Source organism: Pteropus medius, unplaced genomic scaffold, assembly GCF_902729225.1.
Source record: "Pteropus medius unplaced genomic scaffold, Ma_sr-lr_union100, whole genome shotgun sequence".
NCBI lineage: Eukaryota > Metazoa > Chordata > Mammalia > Chiroptera > Pteropodidae > Pteropus > Pteropus medius.
In genome coordinates this window covers 56,200,838-56,222,975 of record NW_024349800.1, presented here as the reverse complement: position 1 = coordinate 56,222,975, position 22,138 = coordinate 56,200,838, and the positions used below count along the sequence as shown (strand labels likewise).

General features: G+C 45.7%; 1 protein-coding gene and 1 non-coding gene across 2 annotated transcripts in view; both read left to right on the top strand.

Annotated features, from left to right (window-relative positions):
• The first annotated feature begins 2,388 nt into the window (after positions 1-2,388).
• Positions 2,389-22,138, top strand: part of KCNS3 (potassium voltage-gated channel modifier subfamily S member 3) — a 36,408-nt gene continuing 16,658 nt past the window's right edge. The window contains 3 exon segments of the mRNA XM_039887795.1: positions 2,389-2,560; positions 17,186-17,324; positions 17,972-18,078. The gene's annotated coding sequence lies outside the window, so the exon portion shown is untranslated.
• On the top strand, positions 7,390-7,508 carry LOC120622454 (5S ribosomal RNA). Its single transcript, XR_005658483.1, has one exon. It is a non-coding gene; the product is annotated as a 5S ribosomal RNA (ribosomal RNA).

The following is a 22,138-nucleotide window of genomic DNA, read 5'->3' as shown; positions in this document are numbered from 1 at the left end:
CCTGGCTTTTCTAGATGCTTCCCTATGGGCATGGTTAATGAAGAAGGGATGAGATGTCATAGCATGTGGTGTTAAGACATTCTGATGGAGTAGGCGGTGGGCCTATGGGAGGAGTGGGGCAGTGAGACAGAGCATGCCCTGTGGTGATGGGCACTGAGGTGAGAGGGCTACAGACACAGGGGGTAAGAGAGTGTGTGTGTGTGTGTGTGCGTGTGTGTGTGTGGTGTATAGGAATGCATTCACCACTTTGCCCGCAGCAACCTTGGTAAACTTTTGGGAGTAACTTTCAGGAAAAAGACATGCTTTTTATGGTCTACACAATGCTACCTGGATTATGACTTTGTTTCACATGTTCACTCTGTGAGAGAGAATGTTTCTTATAGACAAAGAAATCAGGGCTGAAAGGCTAAGTGACTTTCACAGGGCTCCCCACAAGGTCCAGCAGGATGAGAACCCCAGTCTTTCTGACTCTCGAATCTGTGCCTTCTACACCTGCATCTCCCCCAGAAAATGCCCACAAGGAGGTCTGCCTTTTTTGTCGCCAGCTTTCACAGATGCCAAGCAGGGTCCTTTCTGACTCCCAGTGGGTGTGCCTCCCCTCCGGTTCACATGTGCTGTCCAGACCCCATGGGAAGGACCTCAGTCTCCAAGCGTCATGCACTGCAGATGCCTTCTGTAGCACTTAGAGATTCTGAAGGTATTTCATTCTCAAGTAAACAATGCCGGGCCTCTGGATAACCTTAGCGATTTAAAAAACGATTCAATAGCTAACTTCTGGGAGAGATCTGAATATTCTTCTCAAGAGCTGATAAAATGTAAACAAATTTTATAATAATCTTAGACTTTACCCTAAGGATGATGAATTGGGTATGGAAATTACCTTCTCCAGTTGCTTGCAAACAGCAGTGTAGACAAATGCTTTGCATCCTCTTCAAAAGGACAGGGACTCGCTTAGGGGAGCCAAACAAGCTTGGGATGAGGGACAGAGGCTGCCCAAACCCCTCATCCCTGGCCACCTGAGTCCCACCCTTGCCTTCCAGGAGCCAAATGAAAACGCTGGAGTCTGAAGGACGATCGCCTGTGCTTTCACTTCCCTGCCATTCCTGCTGGCTACTAGCCTGTCCTCTCGCCAAACCTCGCTGTAAGATGCAGGTTGCACCTCCTTTTGGAAACCTGCTCGAGTCTGTGAACACGGCTCGCTTTTCTGACTCCCACTGCCGGTTTTGATCAAACAAAAACAATGAGAAAACCCAGACACCACCGGGTACTTCGATGAGGTCAGAGAAAGTGTCTTTCACCTTTTCCACAAAACCCTTGGCCCCCACCCCTCGCGTGTGCCTGGCTCAAGGCCTGGAACTTAACTACGTGTGGTCTTGCGAGGTGCTCGTCTGAGGCGAGAGGTCAGCGGGTGCTGGGCTCGGGGCAGCTGGCAGATTGTGTGATGTGGGGCGGGGACCCAGGGAACACTGGGCGCCTACAGCTTGGAGCAGCTGGCTCCGAGGAATTATTGCAAGTCTGCACAACTTAAAAATCTGCAGTTTGGGGGCGGGAGGGGGAGTGCGGGGGTGGGTCCTCGAGCGTCCCGTGTCTCCTCAGGCGGTTCACCGAACCTTCTTGCTCACTGCAGAAGGGCGGGCGATGCCTTCTGGACCACACGGCTCCCTCCCAGAGGTCCTGGTTTGTTCCTCAACCTCGGCCTCAGGCATCTCCCTCTGACCGTCTTTCCATTTTTCGGAAAGGGGACCCAACTCGGTCCCCCTTCCACTGGGTGCACATATATCCACCACCTCTTCTGACTTGGTAAGTCGAGGAACAGAGCGTGGAAGCCAGTCTCGTTCTGCCCGAGTCGTCAGGCGGCCGGGCTGGTGGTAAACAGGCAGGACGTGGGGCTGTTTCTTCCTTCGCACTTTGTTTTGAAACAAGTTGGGGCCTCGCGACTTCCTAAGAAAATCCCGGCAAATTTGCAGTGTCTCCCGGGCCGCGCGACTTTTGAAACGCGGTTGCCGGAGCCGCGGGGGCCGCAGAGTAGGTCTGTCTCCCAAGGGGTCGCGCTGCTCCTGGCCAAGGAGGGCGCGCAGGTGGGAGGCGCGGGGCGCGCTCCAGCTCCCCCCAGGACGGGGCGCGCGGCTCCAGGGGTGACTCTGCACTTGGGTCTGGGCCGGGGCGCGCGCCCTGCAGGGCGGCCTCGCTCTGTCCAGCCATCCGTCTGCCTGTCGCGCCGCCAAACCCATGCAGCCAACAGCCGCCCGCGGCGGAGCGCCGCGCCCTCTGCCCCGGGGAGCCCTGGCTGTGGGCCGAAGCTAGGTGGCGGGAGGAGCTGGGACCCGCGGGGCGGTAGCCGAGCGCCCCGCCCCGCCGCGCCCCGCCCGCGGCTCCCGAGTGCCTCGAGCTCCTGCCGGGCGGGACGGAAAGACGGACGGACGGATGCTGGCGGGCCACCCGGCTCTCCTGGCCGCTGCGGCGGCGGGCGCGGGGCCGCGCGGCGAGGCCTGATCCCTGCAGCGCGGTCGGGCGGCGCGTCGCAGAGCCGAGCGAGTCAGAGACACCGGGACTCCTGCAGGTACCTGCTCCTGTCCCCATTTCCCCGTGCGCTCCGGTGACTTATCTGTGCGACCCTGCAACTTTCCCCACTTTTTGCCGCCGCAGCCTTCCCCTCCTACCCGCGGTGGCCCAGGTCACGAGTGCGCGACCCTTGAGATCTACGTCCGCAGGGGACTTTGCACACTGCTGGGCGCTCCCCATCCTCCAGTCCCCAGAGCCAGCCGTCGTCGCTAGAGCCCTAGGGATCCGCCTGTTGCGCGAGCTGCCGGCAGCCGAGACCGGGCCTGGGTCCCTCGGAAAGCCGCAGGCAGGACATCCAGGATGAGTTCGTGGGCGCAGGGTGGGCCAGGGCGGGTGGAGGACAGACTGGAGGCGGGAGAGTCGGTGAGCTGGGGAGAGGCGGCACTTCGCATGGGGGCGTCCCTGGGCGTTTCCTTCGCCGGGAAGCTGTTCCTTCTCCTCCTCGAGAGGAGGCGCCTTCCCGGCGGCCTTGCTCCGCCTTCTTCCCTGTCATTCCTCCCCTCCCCTTTGCCCTGGCGCCCCCCGACAGTTGCAGGCAAGAGCGCGCCGAGGACCCTGGTCCTGGTGCAGCGCTGTGCACAGGGACCGCCGCGCGGTCGGGGTGGGAGCGGCTTGGGGGTCTCGGGGCCGGTGTCTGGTCTCCCGCAGACTCCTCGCGTTCGGACCAGTGGTTGTGGTGGGATAGGTGCCATGGAGCGGTAACTTCCCTTTCCCGCGACCCTCTGGGCGGCTGCCAGATCTCTTGAGGTGCACGGGCCGGCGAATGAGCCACATCTTCCAGCAGGGGCCGCGGCGAGCCGGCCGGCGCCTTTCGCATTGCAGGGCTCGTTCTGTGCGCCCGCTCAACTCCCGCTGTCTTTCTTCGTCTCTTTTGGGAAAGGAGCACCCTTTGCGCCCTGCGAGTCTCCCTGATCTGGCTGGGGAGACCGAGGCGGTATTCTAACTCCGGCAGCCCGCGGCGGGGGCGGAGGGTAGCAAAGAACTCCCACCACTCGCCAGGATGATAAGCCAGCGGCCCTGGTTTGATGCCGCCCTTGAACGCGGGGCGAGGGGACCGGGCGCGGGGCCGCTCCTGTCCTCATAGAGGTTTTCCCTGCTCTTGGTTTTTGTATTTCATCTTACTCTCTGAAGAGTGGGGCAGGTGAGGTAAACCAGAGCAGAGACCTTTCCCGTCCCTTTTCATGTATTTGCTTAAGTGATTTGCATAACCATTCGCTTACAACTGTATGTTATGCCTAGTCGCCCCCCACCCCACCCCCACTTCTAGACTACTTGCAAATACCTGCCCAGGTAAATAGAAAGCAGGCATTTCCCTGAGCACCTGCCCCCTCTCTAAAGGCAGATGCTCTAGTTTCTCTCCTTTCTGCTTTTTTCAGACCGAGAGAGGGGTGGTGTTGACTCTGTCGTTGAACTTGGTGTATTGTGTGGGTCTCACTGCTACCTGGCTTCTAAAATCCTTGAGGACACTGATTCATTCAGTATGTGTTTGCAAGCAGGCCACCCTGGGCCAGGCCCTGTGTTCCATTCTAGGGGCACACGATTTTAAGTTGCGATTTCTGCTCCCTGTCTAGTCCTGCTGTTCCTTTTTTATTGTCACCAGACTGCTTCCTTCTCCTGTTCTAACATTAAATAAAAATTGACTAGGAATTGTCAATATTGGAGTAGGAGAGAGAAGGTGATACCAAAGTGCTTAAGAACTCTGAATCTAAAGCACGTTGTGAATATTCTAAGGAGACTCATGGGATCTGTTGTAATTTGGTTTTATGTCTGAGCCATGATCATCTGGAAAATCAGCCCGATGAAACCCATTCACGAATGCAGCAAAGATAAACTTTTGCTGGTCACGTGTATAGGAGCAAATTGGGAAGTTGAAAGCAATCTTTGTTCTGTTCAGAAAAATTAGAATATTAAAAATCCAATGCTCTGATGTTTGGGTTTGCCAGCAAAGCACCAGCTATGTATTTTCCCTTCTTTCTTGTTAGCGTGTGTGTGTGTGTGTGTGTGTGTGTGTGTGTGTTTAAGAAAGAAGGAAAAGAATGAGGAGGACTCCAGGTACTTCCCCTGTCTTCAGTGAGTTCTGCTGACAATCACTGTAATCCTTCACAGACTCTGCCTCCCTCTGTTCTGCCCAAGGTCTCAGTCTGCCCTGCATCTGGCATTTGGGATTGGACTGTGTGTCAGCTTTGAGAGAGCAGCCACCACAGGGTTTTCCTTCTTTTTTCTTTTTTTTTTTGTAGATAACATTTATTGGCTACATACTACATGGCAGCTACTCTGCTCGGCACTTTTCCAGGCATTAGCTCATGTAATCCTCAGAGCGACCCCATGAGGAACTGAGACTATCGTTCTTTATTGCAGTACTTCTATGGGAGCCAGCCTTAGATGGAGCCCCGATAGGTGATAGGTGCATTCTGAGATGGATGGGAGAGAAAAGGACTGGGTGGGGCCTGAGTCTCACCAACAGGTGAGGACAGCTCTTCTAGGAGAGAAGTGAGTTTATTGCTCCTGCTTATCAGGTGTCAGGAAGGTGAATCCTCCAGGGTGACACTGTGTGTGAAATACCCACAAAGTGAAATCATAGAAAATAGATTGCAACTAAGGACCTGGGTTCTAGCCCTGATTCCTACCTCTTTATGGCTCCCGATTTGACATAAGTCACTTTTCTTCTCTGAGTCTCAGTCTGTTTAGCTCCAAGTATCAATATGTCTCATATTTATTATTACCCTGTACTAGGCACTGGGCTAAAAGCTCTCTACGTATTAATTCATTTCATCCTGATGACAACCTTAGGAGGTGGGCTCTGTTATTACTCTATTTTAGAAGAGAAAAGAAGAGACCAATTGAGCCACCTGTGCAAAATCACACAGCTAGGACAATGTGAAGCCAGGATTCTAACCTCTGGCCGTCTGGCTGCAGAGCCGTTGTGAGATTCCCTGCTCCTTGTTTTACTGCTACAGCCCCCGCACTATGCACTGTGCTTAGTAGGACTAAGACTGGTGACATTGTTCAATGGTGACAGGTAGAGGCTTCTTGCTGTTACTAATAGACTTTTTGGCCACTTGTCTAATCTTTAAAAGGAACCTTGAAAACTGGACTAGGAAAAAAATATATATTTTTTGCTTTTGCCAAAATAGTCTTCTTTCTAATGGAATTCTGTCCAGTTGGTTGGGAAAAAGAAAGACAGACCATAAAGATCATAGGCTAGGTAAACATTATGGCTATTTCCAGAAAACGTGTTTATTATCAGTGAGAAACCCAGAAAAATCACAGAACACTTTGCATTCTGAGTCAAATCCATTAAAAAAAAAAAAATCAATCCAACCAGTAACCAACCCACAAAAATTTTTTGTGTGGGGATCATGTGCTCAGTACTGCAGGCGTCGAGGGCAGGCAGAGTCTAAGACATGTTCTCTGAGCTTGAGCTTACAGTGGACCTGGAGACTCCAGATTAAGAAGCACAAAACAGGACAATAGAAGATGCTAAATATTTGAGTCTTGATAAAAATCACAGTGACTCTGCCAAATTTGTAAAGACTGTTGTAGTTTGCAGAACCTTTCACAAGGTGATCTCATTTCAGTTCTCAGTAGTAACTGTGGTAAGTGGTAGGCAGGGTGGAGGTGAGGAAGCCCATCTTGCAGATGAAGAAAAAAAAAAATAAAGCAAAGCGAACCTTGGACTTGGCCACAGCCAAGATTCTTCTGATTTCAAGTCCATCATCTTTCTGCCTCACAAAGAGGACGGTGATATGCGGAGGGCTCTTGGAGGTGGCTGAGTTTTAGTATCATCCTAAAGCTGGCTTTTGGTTACTGGTCTTGGCTAGTTAGGGTGCTTAGTTAGGGGCAGGGGAGGATGAGAAAGTGTTTTTTTGCTGTTGTTTTATTTTTGCATTCAGGGACCTGGTATGTGAAACGTGGAGAGACCCTAATTATGATTAAACACAATCAACGATATTTAGAATGTACAATAAAATATAGAAGCTGATTTAGAAGAATTTCTATCCCTGTATTCCTTTATCTTTTCTCTAGATCACCTTTTGCAACTTTGTGATACACACACACCTACCCCTTATAAAAATAAACTCTTCTTGCTAAGCTATGGATAGTTAAGACCAGGTTGTAGTATTTAGGGGCCTTGCTCACTTTGGAATCCTGAAAGCCTTGCACCATGGTTTGCTTGGAGTAGGACCCTATAAATTATTATCTTTAATTGCACACGTGTTGAATGATAAAGGCCCAAGATCTGCTTTTAGCCACTAATGTTACAGAGAAGCAGTTAATGTTGACAAGAGCGGCTTCAGTGTGCTTGCCAAAGTCTCCAGGGAACGAAGCATCCTGCAGCTCAACCTCTGCTGAGCAGCTAGCAGATTCTTTCCAATGTTGACTTATCGATTAACTTATGTAGTCATATATATATATATGTATATATATATACATATACATATATGTACATACACATATACATATACGTGTGTGTGTATATATATGTAGACTCTTTACATATGCAAGTATGTACAAGCATTTATTCATTAAGTATTTGAGTACATACCCGCTGTTAAGTACTATGCTAGGGGCTGGGCATGCTGTCCTAAAGGAAACAGGTATGGGGATGGGATGGGAGATGGGTAAGGAGACAGGCAGTGAGCAAATCAATGCAAACATTTAAGTAGTAGCAAGTGTTCTAAAGAACTTCATGGAGAAGAAAAACAAGGGTGATGAGGGCACTAGTTTAGATGGGGGAGCTGAGAAGACCTTGCTGAGGAAGAGACTTTCCATTCAGAGGGCCAGGTGGGAGTTTATTAAGTGAAAACTGGGAGAAAGACAATTTCAGTCTACGGCCATGCCACCCTGAACAAGCGCGATCCCGTCTGATCTCGGAAACTAAGCAGGGTCGGGCCTGGTTAGTACTTGGATGGAAGACCATCTAGGAAGACCAGGTGCTGTAGGCTTAAAAAATGAAAAGATAAGAGATTGTAAGCTGACAAAGTTCTTGCAATCTGTGAGGTCAACCAATGGTTGCCTTGCCTAAAAAAAAAAAAAAAAAAAAGAGAATTTCATGCAGAGGCAAGAGTATGAGGATTCTAAGGCAGGAATGAGCATTGAGCATGGGAGGACTTCTGGGAGAATGGAGATGGCTGGTTGGAAAGGAGGCCAGTGGCCAGATCGTGCTGCACCCTTTAGGTCAAGGTCAGGATCTTAAGAGTTTATCCTGAGGGCCGTGGGAAGGAAATAATGGAGTTTCAGGGAGTTTCAGGAGCCATTTGTGTTTCTGGAAGATTATCGGTGAAGACTGTGAGGAGCAGATTAGAGAGATTCAAGAATGGCAGTTGGGAGCCTGGTTAAGAGGTGTGCTGGAGAGGTGGGGTCTAAAGCCAGATGGGCCTGAGTGAACAGTGAGTGGGAGGTGAGGAAGTGGAGACCGTACGTGTGTAGGTTGGTTGCAAAACAGAACAGAGAAACTGAGTGGGTGCCATTGAGAGTTTGTAGATATGCATATGTCTATGTGGAAGGTGACCTTGGCTGAGGTTAGGGAGCTGAGTCCAGCTCCTCGATAAATCAACACACACACATTTTTGCGTGTGGAGTGAAATGGTACTAACTCTACTAGGAAATTAGAAATTTAAATCCTAGGGCTGGCTTCATTTCCAATTGCTGGATAAATTTGAGCTGATCACTTGTCCTTCGCTGTTTTATACCCCCACAGCCTAGTGATTTTTTGACTAAAAAAAAAGATATCCTTCAATGAATATTCTTCTTTAGTAGCATCATTTATTTGTGTTAATTTGGATCCTTTTTATAAATTGAATTAGGAGACATTTAAGTGGAACATTTGTGGTGAGATTGTAAGCATTCGCTCTTTGATGATCACCAATAAGTTGCTTTCAAAATGACTTAAATGGAGAGAAACTAGTGGTAAGCCTGGCGATGAGGAGATGCCAGTCCCTTCCAAGACATATGGGTAGGGAGCAGGGCGCTGTGGAGAGCCCAGGATGTGGCTATAAGCCAACTCTCGTGTGTCAGTGGAATCCTTCCTTACCTGATCTTCCTCATCACGTGACACACATTCTCCGTACCCTTGGATATCTTTTAAAAATATTCAAGAGAGTACATCTGGTCTGTCCTCTGGGAACCCATGTTTAGCAGAATACACTGGCCTAAAGATCAGTAATGAACGTCACCAATAGCCCGACGGAGCCTTGAAGAAGAGAGAGCGTACCCAATGATTAATTTATAGTTGCAGAGACTGAGAGAGTAAACAGGTCCATAGAATGGAGTTCCTGCAAAGATCATGTAAGGCAGTTGCTCTCTCTTGAAGACTTCTTCCAGGACTGCTGACATATCTTGACAAGTTAGTGTGTTGAGATGAAAGAATGCTAGAAGTCTAAAATTTGGAGTTTGATCATGCTCACATTTTTTTACTTTCATTCTTCTATGGACTGGTTTGGCTTTCCTATGCCGTGGTTGATATGCCAAGGTGAACTTATAAGCATTTCCTACGATTTACTTAAGGTAAAGGATTGAACTGGCCAAAGAGATGAGAGAACTTTGTAGTTAAGGACTGTGGTCTGTAGGTGTGGATTGAGAGGAGACACTTGGGTTCTGTAGGGTTACTTCAGCATTTTTTGTCTTGGAGGTCAATAAATCATACCCTCCAGGCAGTGTTTTTCTTGTGGGTTTTTAAGATCCCAGTTTTCTAAGTGTGGTGCTCTCATGAGGCTACTGACATAAGACAGCTACCTGACCACCTCCCCTTGGTAATTAGACATTGCCTGGCCAAGATTTAGGCCCACGGCCGTTTCATCTACTTGGCGAAGCTTATCTCTTCTAGGCTCGAAGGGTAAATGAAAGTGTCATTATGCAGCAGTGTCGTTCTGTGGGTCGGTCAGTTGATCGATGACTGATCTATCTGTCTGTCTGTCTGTCTGTCTGTCTATCTGTCTATCTGTCTAATCTATCTTAGCTGAAGTGTAAAATGTTATCGCTACCCCATACATTCTCATCATCTCCTTAAGTCACAAATCCTGCAGTGTAGGCGCTCTCAATATACAAAAATAGGACTCTTATGAAAGTTCATATGCTGCTTTAGAACTTACCTTTTAAGCGGTTCCCCCGACTTCTTGATCTGATTAGAAAGCGAATGTCAGCACGGGGCATCTTTGGGGCGATGAGCACCGAGCTTTCGTCTCCCAGCTCCTCCAGAGTTAAAATGGGGAAGCTGCAGTACAACTTTGCTTTCTTATCTCGTCTCTTTTATATGGGACTTTGAAGTACAGAGTCCAGGGGGCCCTCCATTCTAACAGGTTTTCTTTTAGTTGCGTTTTACCAGTCACTCCTGGCACCCACATCAACAGTTAAGAGCACGTGAGCAAGCTGTGTTATACAACCCTTTGTTTGTAAGTCAGTGTCAGCAACTTGGAAATAATTCCCATCTAAGCATGACTGGCCATTGGAGTTCGGTTTCAGACTGCCCCATCAATGCCGTGAGGTCAAAGGAGTGGGAGGTCGGGCGGTTTGGAGTAGTGGAACTCCAGAGTTGTGTGGTATAGGAGGGAGGAGATGGAGTCATCTCTCGTGGGACCCGGGCTCTGCTTCTCTTACTCACCTGTCCTCACTGATAACACTCAGGAGGAGACAGAGTCTTCATTAGTGTGGGCCGCTTAGCTGATTGGTCAGAAGGAGGCAACCACAGAAAACGACCCTATTGGGTACAGAGTTTCAGTTTGACAAGATGAAGAGTTCTGGAGACGGATGGTGGTGGTGGTTGTACAACACTGTAAATGCATTTAATACCACAGATGGTTAGGATGGTTAAATTTTATGTTGTGTATTTTGCCACAATAAAAAATTGGCAAAAAAGAAAAAAAAAAGAAATCGAGATTCTAATGCTATAAAATAGCATTCTCAGATGTTGTAGTCTCAACGTTTACATGCTTAAAAATGATCGAGAACACCCCCCAAAGCTTTTATTTAATGTGGGTTACATCTACCAGCATTTATACTAGAAATTAAAATAGATAAAATTTAAAGTATTTAATTACTAATTCAAAGTATTAACTTTCGCAATTCAAAGTATTGAGTTTTAACTTTCGCAATTCAAAGTATTGCTTCCATGTTTTACAATAAAATAACTAGATGACTCCTTCAAAAAAAAATACCACCTAATTTTTTCGAGTTTATGTAACAAGCCAACATAAACAATCTCCCCAAACCCTGTTTGCACCGTTCTCTTGAGAGCATCTTCAGAAGTTACCAAATTGGTAGGATGTGGAATTATTTTGGATTTCCTTTGCTAAACTCAATTGAGTAGGAAACTGACAGACAGAAAAACTTTGAATGTGAAAACCAAAGCCATGTTGTACTCCACGGTATGCAGAGTTTGTTTTTTTCCAGCATGCATTCCTGTTTCCTGCTGAGCAAGGACCTTCTCAGGAGGAAAGCCTGCAGCTGTCTCCTGGGCTGGGCCGAGCTGCCAGCTGTCACTGCTGAGCTCCTTGGAGGCGGTGGGTCTCCTTGGAGTCAGAGGGTCTCCTTTGCTCCCCTCCAGCTCTATCCCACCTCGTTCTTCCTTTTATGGAGAACTTGGAAACTTAGAGAAAGGTGGGTACACTTAGAAAATGGATTGGAAGATGGAGGGATGTCAGAATTAATTTTAATATGTCAAATTGAAAACGTTTGACTTGCATTGCCTGGGGATCTCATTATTTTATAATTTTTTTCATGTTGATGTAGTATGGAATTAGTCATAGAAGGCAGTTGTGGGCAGAGCATTAAAAAAATTCCCTAGTATGGCTGCCACAAGCAGGATGGGGATGTTTGTGAAGCATAAAAACATTATATTCTATTTTTCAAATAATGGATTAGATGCTATATAAACCATTATATTTATTTTATTATATTTTTTAAAAAGTTCGGTGAAAGGTTTTTTTCTTTTTTTCAGTCTGTGAAGTAAATAGTCACTGTGGCAACATTCTAGGAGAAGGCACTTGGCTCTCTAATAGTTTCGTTGAAAACATGCTGAGGATTTATGATTTGGCAAAAGCACTCTGTTACTTCCAGCAGCAAGACACGCTTTCCTCCAATCCTCTGGAAATGTCCTAACATGCCAGGTGCTCGGACTGAGCACAGAGAAACAATAGCTTGGTCAGGCGATCTCACCCCAATGTCCTAGACCCCCAGGAAAGGCCGTGTGCTGAGAAGACACTCCCAAGCAGCCTTCTCCACTCTATTTTGAGCAGGAAAGTTCTTGTCTTTTATACTTAAGCAGAACATTCATTTCGTTATATTTCCACCAGACGTCTCCCACTCGCTTGCTGTGTACAAGACACTGATGTTGCTGAGCTTTGGCGATATTGCTAAGAAATGAGTCTCCGTAAGCCCAAAGGGGAAGTGTCTGTTGGCATTAGATGTGTGTGCAAGGGCATGCGTGTGTAACACATCCAAGGAAAGTGTCCTGGAACAGATGACATTTGAGCTGATTTCTTGAAGATAAAACTGGAACTAACTGGAAAAGAAAGGAACAGAGGGAACAGCTTCAGTGAGGTTTGGAAATGAGAGTGAACCGTAAGGCTGGGTGGGGATGGTGAACGATTTGCCGGGATTGAGGCTGAGGGGTCTGCAGTAGGTTGGTGGATATTAGGCCAGAAAGACAGGCGGGGATGTTGCTGTTTGAAAGTTGAGGAGTTGGGATTGTATATCCTGAAGATGCTGGGGAGCCACAGAAGGTTTATGTGAGGTATTGACATGTTCTGATTTGTACTTTAGGGAAATCCTTCTGGCTGCCTGTGGAGAGGGAAGGGTGTTAGTGAGAGGTGGGGGCAAGGTGATGCCACTGACTTGGGGACTGGCTTCTGTCATCCGGGTAGTTAATTTGGCCCATTCCTTGATTTCTGAAGTGGCCTGGCTCCTGCCTGATTCCAGGTATGGCTCTTCAGACTTCTCTTTGAGCCCCAGAGCTTCAGACGCCTTCTGACCAAAACTGGATTTGTTGTTGTTCAAACCAGCTGCTCTTGCTTGTAGTCAAAGAACCCTGAGAGATGTGAGGGCGTAAAGACTAATCTCACAGCCTTTCCTGCTGGTTTTGAAAGGGGAACACGGAGCAAACACACAGATGGTGTTTGCCAAAGGGGAGTGAGGGATTCCTGGGAGGGGCACAGGAGACCAGGTCCTGCAGAGGGACTCTGCTGGCTTCCCAGTCCTGCTGCAGGTGGTCCGGCTGCAGGTGTGTCTACCTGGGGGAGAGGGTCTAGATAGCATCAAATAGATGAGGCAAAGCCTGCTTACTTAGAATTCCAGTTCTTATGCAAATGATACTTAGGGCTCTGGCCATGCTTAATAATAATAATAAAAAAAATAAGTATTTATATAGCACTTATGTTAAGTGCTGGGTACTGTTCTAAACATGATATACATATTAACTCATTTTATTCTCATAACAATACTTTTATGTATTATCATCTTATATTAAATTATATAATTTGTATCTATCATCTATCTATCAGAAGAAATATCAAAGAGAAATTTCAATAATTTTCCCAAGACGTACAACTAGAAAGTGGCAGAACTGGGATTCAAATCGGGGAAGGCAAGGTACAGAGTCTGTGCTCTTACCTTTGAATTTGAATCTTAGCTCCATTACTTACTGTCTGGGAAAAGGTATTTAACCTCTCTGCGATCATTTTCTTCATCTGCAGAGTGGGAATAATAATAGCATCTCCCTTAAGATAGATAAGTAAGGCATTTAAAGCCGTGCTTGGTACAAAGTAAGCACTATAGAGTGTTTGCTAGAAAAATGGTTTTGTAATAGACACTGTAAAGAAGGCTGGGTGTACATCCTTTGCAGAGGTAAGCCCAGAAAACATTGCGACTCGTCTGCAGATCACTTGTGCTCCATGTAATGACCTTTGTAGATATTACGTAGCTCTTCATAGAAAGAGCACAAGATGTTAAAAAGTCATTTGTATTTTCCCTACACTCATTTAGGGAGATGATAGGACAAAAGTAAAGTGTGTTCTATGGACATGGGCCTGGTCTGTAAGGTCACAGAACAAACCACGATGAACAGGAGGAGAGTGTGTGACTCTCTTCCCTAGCATGGACATCTCTGAGGCAGCTGGCCTTGGGCTCTGGGCTGCCACTTCCCCTCCATCCTTAACCATTCTGAATCTCGATTTTCTCATTCATAAATGGTGGGTCATAAGAATGTCTGCCTCTCTGGGTTCATCTGGGGATTAAAGAGCGCATTAGTTCATTCATTACTTCATGCTGGGCATTAAGGATGCAAAGATTACGGGCCTCAGTGTTGAGGAAATTGTGCTACTGCAGTTCAGCAAGTTCAATACTCTGCTCGGATGGAGGCAGGCGCTGGTGGGTAGAGGTGGGCGGCCTGGTTTGAGGTTAGGGAGAGGTCTGGGGTCAGGGCTTGGTTCTGGAGAATAGGAAAGAGAATATGAATCTTGAGGGCATTCTGAGCAGACAGACAAGTGAGAAGTGAGGATAATTTTAGAGAATTTTAAGTAATTCTTTATAGTTCTAGACTTTGAGTTGGGTTGTGGCCAATGAGGATAATGGATGAGAAAAAATAACGGCCGCGAACATTTAACTGTGCATTTACTATGCACGAAGCACAGAGGGCTTTATTTTCATTGTATAATTTTTAATCCTCATAACTGCTCTATGTGATGTGCGATATTTTGTATCCATATTTTACGAATGAGGAAACCAAGGCTCAGAGACGTTAAATGACTTGCCCAAGGTCACACAGCTAGTGCGTGGTAAAGCTGGGATTCAGACTCAAGCAGTCTGAATCCAGAGTTTATCCCAAAGGCAAAGGGAGCTGTCAGAGGACTTTAAGCCTGTGCATTTTGGAAGGTAACATTAGCTGGCATGAGGCATGAATCTGAGGATGGGAAAGGGCACGGGCCTAAGGCAGGGAGGATTATTGTAGTTAATCGTGGAAAACACGGAGCGTCTGAATAAAAGCAGAGGCAGGAGCGATAGGGGAGGGAAAGAGATTTGAAGTATGTTTGGGAATCGAAGGGAAAATGTGGGCGTGTTTATTTTAATGTCCCAAGGGGTCATATAAATGAACATGTCCAGTGGGCAGTTATATGAACCTGAACTGTAGGAGGGGATCTGGATGGAGTTATACCTCTGGGTGCTGTGGTCGTTAGATGAAATCGTCAAAGAGCAGAGGAGGAGCCCATGGGATGGGGAGAGGCACGGATTTGAGGTCTGCAGATTGCATCCAGGCTGCAGATTTGTGTGATTTGGTTTATAGTATTAAAACATTAAAGACAATAGTTGCCAACATGTGAAAAATTGGGAAAGTTACCATGAAAATAAGATGTGTGGGTGTTCTGGACAGATTGGGAGAGCCAACCACTTGATGCCCACAGATAAGGGACAGCGGTCAGGGTCAGTACTCTCCACCTTGTCACAGCAGCCAGGTGTCCTCCTTCATTATTTTGGGCACCTGCCTGTGATCTCAGATTTAAGGTTTGAGAAGAGGAAGCAGAGTTTCACAGGAAATCAAGAATGAGTAGTCAGATGAGTGATGTCAGGGGCCGGGAGGTCGGCAGCGACAACGCCTGGGACAGGTGATCTGGATTTGGGGATGCTCATTTGGAGATGCCCTTTGCAAAAACACTTACAGGAGAGTTAGGGCAAGAACTGTAGGAGGAGAAAGAAGGATGAGTGTAAAAAATGATTTGAAGAAGCTGTGTTGCAAAGAGGCATTTGGGGTTGGGAGATTTAATTTTGTGTTATTTTTTAGCATGAGTAACTTGAGCATATCTCTATAAAGATGTATATTATATAAAATAGCGTTTTCTTCATTTGCCCTTGGCTTACGTTTATACCTCCGAGGAGTCCAGTCTTATCTTTGGTTGTACTTATTAAAACAGAGCACTGCCAGGGTATCAAATGGAGTGAGGTACTTCGCGTGTCTGGGAAGACTGTCCTGCCAACTTCAGATCTTACCCATGTTGAATGTGTTTTTGCTATTTTAGTACATAAGCAGCAGGGGCTTCAAATAAATAATTCTCCATTTTAACAGCAGCAGGCTAAGTCGAGCAGTGCCCAAGTGGTGATGTGTTACCTGCATTCGCTCATATGTTCGTCTATTGTCCATTTCCTTCCATCATTGACCAGGTGGAATCCGTGGGGTGATCTTATCGACCAGCATCACCTCTGTTGCAGTCTGAGTTAGTGTGCTCTGATTGGTTTTTATGCCATATGCCAATTTTCCCATTTCCATTTTTTGTATTTGCTTTATAATATCGCCTGATCGAATAGCTTGTTGTTTATGAATATGGGTTTGAAATGAACTACCTTGTCTTTGATGAAAACTCTTTTTATTATGGAAAAACTGTATCTCCCTTCTGCAGTGGCTGACAAATAAGCTACTTCTCTTCTGCAGTGACCACAATTTCAAAAGCACATTGGCTATGATTTTTCGTTTCTACCAGTAAGGCTGCGGGCAAGAGATTTTAAAATTTGACATAGAATGGAAGCATCCAGTAGCTATTCCTAACCTTCATCCTAACAATTGTCAACTGACTAATTAACTCACTAATTAAATTCACCAAATGATTTTGAAGAACCTACTACGTGTCAGATGAGGCATTAGACACTGAGGATATGGTGTTGCTTAAGACAGACGATGATTCCTACCTTCATGGAGCTCATATTTGAGTCAGGAAATGAACAATAAATAAGAGAAAGAAATAAAGTATATGTTTTTAAGTGTATTTTAGGAATTTGATAAATGCTAAAGATAAAAACAAATAAAGCAACGAAGGGGGATATTCATTGGGGGGTTTAGCTAGGGTAACCCAGGAAGGCCTCATTGGGAAGGTATCATTTGAGTGAAGACCTGAGGGCAGTGAGGAAGCAAGCCAACAGCCACCTGGAGACAGAGCATTCCAGGCAGAGATCAGCCAGTGCAGAGACCCAGAGGCAAAAATGTGCCTCATTTAAGGAGCAGTACAGAGACCGGCATGCTGGATGGGAACGAAAGAGAGGGAGAGGAGTGGGGGAGGAAACCAGATGCGTAAAGTGGGGAAGGGGGCTTTGACTCTGAGTGAGGTGGGAGCTACTGAAGGACTGAACGTAGAAGTGACGCGATGTGACCTACACTTTAACAGATCTCTAGCTAAGCGATTCTTAATCCTTTTCGTGTCATGGACCCCTTTTGCAGTCTGGGGATGCCGATGGACCGCTTTCCAGAATAGTGTGTTTAAATGCAAAAAATAACAACCACAGGATATGAAGCCAATTGTCTTCATCGAACTATTATGATTTAGCAATACATGTGCTTCTTTATTCACTCATGGAAGAAGATCTAGCGGTAGATCTGTAACTACCGTGATTTCAGAGTAATAATGAGCACACGTGATATTTTGGGAGAGCTGCAACAACTCTGATATGATGTTAAATTATCTGGGATTTATATTTTGGCAAAGTCACAGGCACTGCTAATACTGCCCTGGACCGCTGCCTGCATTTTTCATAAGAGAAATTGCTAAATTTCAGTTAGTGAAAATCAAGATTCACACCCCCCTACCCCCTACCCTGCAGTTAAGTTCAAGGGCCTCCTGAGTTCTTTCTACAGACCCTTCTCTGTTAGGTGGAGAATCGATTAAGTGGGCTCCGAAAGATAATTGGAGCCATCCAATGAAATGCTGCCGGTGTTCCTGTTCGCCCTGTCTGCATCTCGGTAGGCACTGCTGGAGTCCACTGCCCCTGTGTCCGACCTGCTGTTCCTGGTGAGTTGCTGTACCCAGTGCTAGCCTCTAGTTTTTAAGATGTTCTAGCACCAGCAGTAAAACTCCAAGAGGTTTTGTTTTGTTTTGTTTTGTTTTTGTTTTTTAAATATCTTTCTGGTTCCTCGTGGCTAAAGAGTTAGGGAGACCTGGGTTACGGTCCCTTTGTTTCAGCCATTCCCATGCCTACTGTTCTCCCTTCCCAAGGATGTTTCAGACCTGTCATTCCCAGCTCACAAAGGTGTGGATAGTACAGGCAGACTTCTTTATATTCTACGAAGATCTGTATAATTATCTCTAGATCATAGGGTTAGATCCTGGCCATTCCGTGAGCTTTCTAGTCTCCACGTCTCTGCAAGCATTCTTCCTATTGCTTGGAGAAGAGCCTTCTTACCTGTCTTCTTTACTTGTTGGGATCTGACCCGGCCCTCAGGGCTCAGCTCACATACCACCTGTTCATTTAGTTGTCCCCATTTCCCTATCCCGGCGAAACCCTTGACCTCATCTCAAGGCACCGGATGTCTTCTTCCTTAAAGTGAGAAGGCTCCTTATTTATTTACCTTTTTATTTTCCCGCAAGTTTTTCTATGTATGCTCTTTTAAACTCTGAAGGCAAGAGCCATGTTGTCTTTTGTTCTCCGTCGTTCTCAGGACAGTGCCTGCCATAAGCAGATGTGAATAAACAGCAGAAGCTTATGATTCCTACAAATGACACAAGAGCATCTTGGACGAAGATTCTGTCTCACCCAAATCTGTATGTAAGTTCACCTCACGTCTACGCCTCCCCCCCACCCCCACCGATGGAGGGTGATAAGGACCTTTTCTTTTCCCGAGTAGAAATAATTATTTTCATTAAGTGTTTTACAAGTGATACTTATAAAGAAATTCACACAATATCGAGAGGTAGAGTAGAAAACAAAAATTACCCCAAATTCCATCTCCCACACAGAATGCACTTAACATTTTGGTGTATATTCTTATAGATGTTTTTATCACTTTAGAAGATTAGACATATTTTATAAAGATCAGATCATGCCATATATTGTATTAATTACTAATTACTTTCTTTTTTTTTACCTACTTTTTAAAAAATTACGAATTACTTTCTTTTTTTCTTACCTACCCTATTGTGACTGTCTTATGAATCTACAGGCAGTAGAACAGAGAGGCTAAGAGAATGGCTTTAGAGCATTATCGTTTGAATTCAAACCACAAAGGTCCCTTTCATAGCTGTTGACCCTGAGAGTTGTTAGTTAATGTCTCTATTTACCAGTTTCTCCATCTGTAAAATGAAAATACTGGTTGTACAAGTGTTGGAGGATTAAGCGGGTTCAGACATGCAAACGTGTAGACGGGGCCTGATCGTATACAGGAACTCTTACTATTATTATTCCAGCATTTTTAGTGGCCAGAGAGTCTGTCGTTACACAGCTACCTCCTCATCTATTTGATCTTTCCCGTATTGATGGACATTTAGGTCGCCTTTGGCTTTTTGCTCTTATGAATAATTAACGGGGCAGGAAACATCCTTGTCCATACATCCTTGTACGCGTATCTGATTCATTTCCTCGGTGTCTAACTGTAGAAACCAGAAGGTTTCTTTTCATCAGTTTACACCCCTATTATCATCACATATGTTTTTTTTCCCCCTATACCTTCTCAAACTGCTTACTTTCAGGTCCTTTTTATCGCTGTGTCGGTGCAGACTTTGATGCATCAGTCTTTGAAAACGTGGGGACAGATGAGACTGAGCACAGGGTCGAACGCCTCCAGGTGGGCTGATATCTTGACCATTTCCTGGCTGAGGCCAGGGCCCCAGCATTTGTCTAGCCCCGCTGCTGGAGCACGCCGGCAAGGTGGAGCGAGCCAGGCCATTCCTACTTGGAGTCGGTGGAAAGGTGGCGGTCACATCAGGGTGGCCCCGAGCCTTGTTGACTCACGGGGATGACCGTGCTGGGGTCCGTGGCTGTGTGGTTTTGCTTCTTCTTATGAGGCACACACCCTTCCACAGGGTTTTCCTGGCTTCCCTCTTCGTAGATTGTCTTCAGAGCCGACTTGGTGACTCAGCATCAGCCTGCGGCCTCCTTCAGCTCCCTAGGGGGAGGTAGTCTAGGAACAGAGAACCAGAGGTGAGGAGGGTGGGGGTTAGTTACCCGTGCCTCCAGCCTTAGGGGTTTCTGGTATTCACTCATTCTGGATGGCCAAGAGAAATCAAATTTATATTAACCTTTCAAATATCATTTAGAGGCTTTGCTTTAGAAAGTCTTCACTGGTTTTCCTCTCTGAAGACCAGAGCTTTTAGAAATTTATTTTTAATCCCTGAATATATTAGATCTTGAGGAGTTTTCCTTTTCTTCCTAGGACAGATAAAAAAAAATTAAGAAAAAAATCATTGGCAATGCAAGGATTTCTCATATTTTAATATACTTATTGAAATTTGGTAATTTGGAAAAAGTAAGTGGTTGGGAGATATTCTTAGTAATCTATCTGAATCACCTAGAAGGTGTTGTATTATTCTGATTACTTTGGATTATAGGATTTTACAGGATTTAAATATAAGTACAAATTTTCTGGTACAGTAAATACAATTATGGTAGTCTGATTGCAATGTTTTAATTTTATTAAAGCAAAACCTTGAACCACAATTCTCATTAGTTAGAGCAAGATGGAGGTAGGGTCGGATGTCACCTTTTATTATTATTATTATTTCATTTCAGAATTTTTTTTAAGTATATCGGGGTAACATTGTTTAATACAATTATATAATTTTTAGGTGTACATTATAATTCGACATCTATATATTCTATTGTATGATTACCACCCAGAGTCATTTCAGATTTTATTATAAATTGGTCTGTGTTTGATACATAGTGGCAAGACCACAAAACAGATGCATATTTGCATTTTTCCTGGGACTCCAGTTGGCCTCCACAAGGCTGGGGTTTTGGTCAAGAGTGGGTGTGATTAGCTGGAGCACCACTACCTGCAGAAAGCCGAGGCAGGCCTCTTCTTTGAAACTATATTAGTGCATGTGCACTGCATGTCATTCTGCCACTGAAAATGTTAGCAAATATAAGACAGACTCTCAGAGAAAAATCACTAACCTTTACTCTGGACTTAAATTGCACGAAGCGTGCTTTGAGTTTCAGCAAAAAGGTTAACCTTGCTTTTATCTTGCCTCATTTGCCGAGTTTTGCTTGTCTGACACCAGAAACGCCATGATCGAATTCTGAAAGCACAAGCATTTGGGGGACTATCCCCAGCTCCTGTCAGCAGATGAAGTATTAGTACGGTCTGTTGCTCTGAGCGTTCTGAACTTAAGGCTTCTAAAAGGTGTCTGCAGTCTTTTCACTTTAGAGCAGTGGTTTACAGCTAGTGATGATTTTGCCCTCCTGGGGACATTTGGCAATATCTGGAGGCACTTTTGGTTATCAGAGCCTTTGGAGGAGGGGAGGAGACATGCTACTGGCATCTAGTGGGTAGAGACCAGGGATGCTGCTAAATATCTCATAGTGCATAAATAAGGTAGCTCCTCCCCACCACACAAAAAGAATTCTCTGGCCTCAAAATGTCGAAGTTTGCAAGTTCAAGATGTCTCCAGGGAAGTCGGCTGGCTTCCGGGAGGGTGCTCAGAGGTGTCATTTACCTGGTAAGCTCATCACAGGCCACGGTCTTCGCAAACTCACTTTCCAGCGTCCCAGAACCGATCAGACTCTAGGAGGTTGACTGGCATAGAAACTCACAGGAAACTAAGTGATGAACCTTCTTGTCTTGTTAAGTTCCACTAATCAATAGAACTAGTAGACAGAGTGGACACCGGTGTTGGCTGCATAGCTCGTATGCTCCTTGTTGGCAAGGTGCCAGGGAACTGAAATTTCCAGGAGGTGCTTTGGGGACCTTGGATCAGAACAAGAGGCCAGAGTTAGGGTATCTAATGCTGCCTGAAGCTCTGAGGCCTGGACACTCAACACTCCACTCACAATGAATCTCATCAGGGTTGGAGATGCTGCATCTTCAGGATAAGAGTCTCTTGTAGAAAATGCTGGGACGTGTCTTGGGAACCAACTTTGATGTTTTCTCCTTTGCTTCCTTTGCTGACCGGCTGCCTTTCATTATCCTTATTGATTCTTTTAATTAATTTACTCTTTAGTCTGGTTGGCTTGGGGGAGAGGAATTGGTTCAATAAAAATGTGTTAAACACCATCGTGTAACAGGGATAAATAATACGAAGATTGATATTAGGACACTCTACCTAACTGGCTGCTTTCTCAGTCTACTGGGTGGCACTGAGGTGACAACATTTCAGAAGAATGTGCGCAGAGCGATGACTGGTCCACTAAAGATTCTATGCAAGCACAAGAGGACACATACCTGTGCTATAATGTCACTTGCACTGTCAGCTTTGATCTCTCAGGCGCCGATTATATAGTTTTAACTTTTGGAGAACAACCTTATTCTTGTGATTCTGAGTCCTGGGAGAAGGGTACAGGGTCATTATCACTCCTGTGTACTCTGCCTTTCCATTTGATAGTCCTCATTATATTCCAAGATTGGATGTCAGGTGTCTGGACGATGAAAGAGTCCAAGATGTCACCTTATCTTCACCTTTTCCCTTTCAATAATGGAGGCAGTCATTTTGTACGTTTGGGATGCTGTCATCAACCCACCGGGAAATATAGCCATGCAAGAATGGTGCAGAGTTTCCCTTTTTATTTATGAAGAGAAGAATTCTACAGAGACTAGCAACACTTGGGTGAACTTGATGTGTTTTGCCAGGATCCTGCTGAATCACTCAGCAAAGTCAGAAATCTGTTTAAA